The sequence below is a fragment of the Paralichthys olivaceus genome, chromosome 9 (genome assembly GCF_024713975.1).
Source record: "Paralichthys olivaceus isolate ysfri-2021 chromosome 9, ASM2471397v2, whole genome shotgun sequence".
In the NCBI taxonomy this organism is placed as follows: domain Eukaryota; kingdom Metazoa; phylum Chordata; class Actinopteri; order Pleuronectiformes; family Paralichthyidae; genus Paralichthys; species Paralichthys olivaceus.
In genome coordinates this window covers 5237298-5241886 of record NC_091101.1, presented here as the reverse complement: position 1 = coordinate 5241886, position 4589 = coordinate 5237298, and positions in this window count along the sequence as shown.

The following is a 4589-nucleotide window of genomic DNA, read 5'->3' as shown; positions in this document are numbered from 1 at the left end:
GGACAACGCGTTTGGAGGGAAAACACAAGTTTTGAAAAATAATTTGCGTATCACTTTCACAACAGCTTCATTAGTACAAACAAAACAAAAAAAAGACATGGTAGCTAAATGGAAGACCATCATTTTCTAAGCGATTTGTTGAAATTAGCAAGGTGTGATGGTTTCCTTATTTCACAGGGACAACCAGCAGAACACACTAGCATCCTCTGTCTGCACAATGTCATTAAGTACAGTGCTGGTATGGACCTTTCTTTTGGATTCTGCTCAGGGCTGTCAGTATTAATAACCACAACCTTTGCTATTTGTCTGAAATCTGACATAGCGTTTGTCTGCAGACTGATGACTTCATGGTATGATGAGCATCTTAGAGCATATGAGCTCTGTAGCAGCCATTTGCCCATCCTCTCCCCAGTTGTCTGAACAGAACAATGTTTTTTCCCTTTAACTTTACAGAGTACGAGGCAAACTTAAATGGTACATATTATGCTGAGTGGTTTAAACACTGAAATTTTTTAATCTTATACAAATTTCTCCTTTGCTGACAAAATGGACCGAAGATTACTGCTGTGAGTTGCCATAGACGAAGATGACACTAGAAAACTTAAACGAGACCGGATTCCATTGAAGAATTAAGAATACAGCTGAGGGATGAGCTGTCAGTGCAGTATGACTTTAAACTGCAATATGAAGTTCAACACTTCAATAATGCTCTCTGCAATTTGACTCAAATAACAGATTTGCCTCAAAGGGCTACGCTGAAAATAATCCCTTTCCTGACTATTCATTTATCAACCAGTAGGTTTAGGTTGAAGATCCAGGCTTTCTGCAGGGGATGTCAGCAGAAAAACAAGAATGAGAGTGTAGAAAGAAGAGGTAGAAAAGGAGAGAGACAGACTGAGAGCTTGCAGTCTACCAGCCAGTCAGTACTCTGTAATTTGGACTAAAAAGGTCAGAGCTGCTGATGGCTCTATCCATCTGAAATGGCAGCTGACCTGTGAGAGTGGGTGTGGGGTCAGGGTGGATTAGAGTGAGAGCGAGAGATAAAGAGCTTCACAACAACAGGTGTGTGTTGTTGTTGCTCCAATGCTGAACATATAGAGGTAAATCCAGTGTTTCTGCTGTATGTGTGTTAAATGTCTCACATACAGGCCTGTCTTTGTTCACTTTTTACATTTCATTAGGCCAATGGCCTAATACCTCTCCTTCATCTCAAATCCAGTGAGAAGTCACAGCAGGCTGTCTGATGGCTCAATCCATCTAACGTGGCAGCTGACCCTCTGTGAGAGTGCAGCAAAAAGAGCGAGGTGGGAAGAAGAGGCAAGAAAACACAGATGCAGAAGACATGTTGAAGATGGAGAGAAAGAAGAATGTGTATAGTTTGAGAAAACATTGGGAGGAAACACTAAAAGAAGATTCAGCCAGATGGAAGAGAAAATCAAAGTTAGTCGTTGGACTAGAGATGTGTGGATTTTGAAATTTCTGTGAAGGTCTGTGTCCCGTACCTCCATCATATCTAATACCCCGCTCCACCACAGGCTGTCTGCTGATGGCTTCATCCATCTCACATGACAGCCATCCTCTGAGAATTGCTTTGGGGGTCATGATAGGTCAAAGCCAGAGGAAAAAAAGAAAGAAATACAAAGAGAAAGACAACAAGAAAGAGAAGTCCATTGCTCTGTAATACAGAACTAATCATGAATCATCCAATCAAGGATCAGTATTGACTGCTGAGTCTATGTAATTTCTGTCAAGGGCTAAATTAATGCCTGCCTTCAAAATATACTTATAGTTCACCAGTTTGTACATTGCATGGGCTACTTGTTCAATGCTGGAAACATCAAATCTAAACCTCTCCCCAAAACTAAAACTCAAATTCAAGGTGCTCATTGTGTCTGCCTGTTCATGTAATCCTTCATTATTAATAACTCTTATCCGATGAGGGTCGTGGACCTGGAGCCAAACCCCGGTCAGTTTGCCAGTGTATTGCAGAGCCAGCAGAGTTCATGCAACCATTCACATGTAGGGTCAACTTAGAGTCTGCAATTAAACATGTTTAGGACCGTAAGGAAGCTGAAACACCCACAGAAAATAAATTGCACACACAGGAAGAACGTGCAAATTCAGATTTGAACTGGGAACCATCTTGCTTTGAGGCGACAGTGCTAACCACTGCACCCGTAGCTGACCATGACATTTATATTTTTGATATAGCACTTCACCACAACTCAAAAAGTTAGGGATATACATAACAGCAGACAGAGATGATTTTATTGTAATGTAATTATAAAGTGAAATGGATGTCATCATTGTTAATTAATCTTAAGTCTGGCTCTCAGTTCTATGTATTTACAATAATTTTTAATATTGATAACAAAAATATATGTTGCACTTATATATTGACCATATTTAATTTTGATTTAAAAAAAAGAAAGTAAGCAACCACCCAAACAAACCATCACTGTTTTTCACTGGCTGTATATATGCATGTACGACACTAGAGCTGACTTATTCATGATCGTCTGACAGGAATGTCATCCAATTTCTCCTGAGGGCCTTTTCACCACTGCCCACTTTTGAATTATTGAAGACTTCATAATTAATCTAAATAATGCATCTGACCCTCTCAGTGGTGCTGCATGCTGTGGTTACACAGCTTAGTTTAGAATGGGGACAGAGTTCAAATGATTTGAACTTTGTCACCTCCCAGCAAAGTGCCTCTGTGTGGAGTTTGCATATTCTTGTTGTGCCTATGTGGGTTTTCTGTGGGCACTTCAGTTCCCTGCCACATTCCAATGACAAGGGGGTTGAATGGACACATGGACAGTATGTGTGAATAGTTGTGTCCCCTATAGCAACATTGTTTTGGCCCATATTTAACCCACATATCCCACATCTGGCCCACCTACTAATTGGAATAATGGCACTTCTGGTCCACTCCTGTTTGCCGGATCTGCGCCACAAGTAAGCCATGGCAATACCCCATGACCAAAGGTGCCAATTGTGTCCTGAATCTGTTTTGTGCTATTTGAGCCAGGTTCTCCTCCAGATTACACGTTGCCTAGAGCAAGAACATGTACTGTAAAGTGATTTGAGTAGTAATCAAGACAAAGCGATGTATAAATACAGACCACACCACACAAATTAGCCTCATAGAAGAGATTTAAGCAGACTATATAAGAAAGAGGCAGGATGCTTTCAATACAAGCCAAGGTTCAAACAACGTTTGTCTAAGGCTTAAGACTAGAAAATTAGATTTTAGATGCTTCATTGGCCTATGAATTGATTTAGGATAAAAGAGGCAGAATCACTTTTCTTCAAGAAGATGCAATTAATAATACTACATTAAATATTTACTGCTTCAAGTTTAATAAGGAGTTCAGCTGGAGTTACTAAGATTCAAACACTAATGAGTTTTGAGGGAAAACAAGTGTAAAACCTACATTCATGAGGAAACAGACACATTAGATTATACTAAAATGTGAATTTCAGCCCTGTGGGGATGGGTTTTCAAACCTTTTGATTCATTTCTTGGCGTGTTTAGAAGACATAACTAATTGTCATTGCCTGAGAAATATCAAATGAAGATCACGCAATATAAAGTGGAAGTTCAAAAACATGGATAATAGAGAAAATAAAATTTGATTGAAGCTGTATTTCAAAGATATAAGTTATTTTTCCTCACATGGGTTTTTTTTAGTCCACAAGTTAAAGTAAGTTGGATAACATGTTAGCAGTTAGCTTGCAAGCAGTAGCAATAAAGCCTGACTGATCAGCCCATTCCCATTTCACCCCTTCCCCCCTTCTCTTTTTTCCAGGGTTATCAGGTAGTGGTTGAAATATTTTCCTATGAATTGGGACAGCACTTCAAGAAGCCGGTACATCATCTGAAATAAACCAATGCTATTGTTTGCAGTTACTAAAGTTACAAACCTATACTATCCTATTAACATCTATGCTAATGCAGGTGAGACAACGACATTTACCATCATCCAATGGAAATTGAAAAGCTTAAATGCTCGGCATTATTTCACGTTATGATCAAAAGCACACAGCTTCAGACTGCTAGCAGTGGTCTGTATCAAAACCTGCCCGGGGGCATTGTTATTAGAGGATCAGTTCAGCTCAGTAACCTCAGTGCTATACACTGGTTCAATCAAGTGCATCGTGTATCTTCAAAGAGGGGGATGCAAAATGAAATTATAGCAAAATACAGGTTTATCATGCAAAATCATTTTTATTTTTTTAAGGTTGTTGTGATAGAAATGACCATAATACATTGAAACAATATTAGATATTGCAATTATTATCATAATTCTTAATCCTGAGCAGTCTCAGTTTGGAGGGCTGTCAGCACAAACATTTGGCTAAAATGTAGGGAGAAGGGATTGGGCCTGAATGTGGCAAGCTGACCAGCCCATTTATGTAATATACTATCAGCTGCCAAATTACAATAAATAGAAGTATACAAGAGAAGGTCTGTAGGAAGTGTTAAGCCCCACTATTATGTGGCCCTATGAGGTGAACAACATGTAAAATCACTGACCACCACTGATCAGAAAGCCTTTCAAACAGCAGAACCATGGGATTTA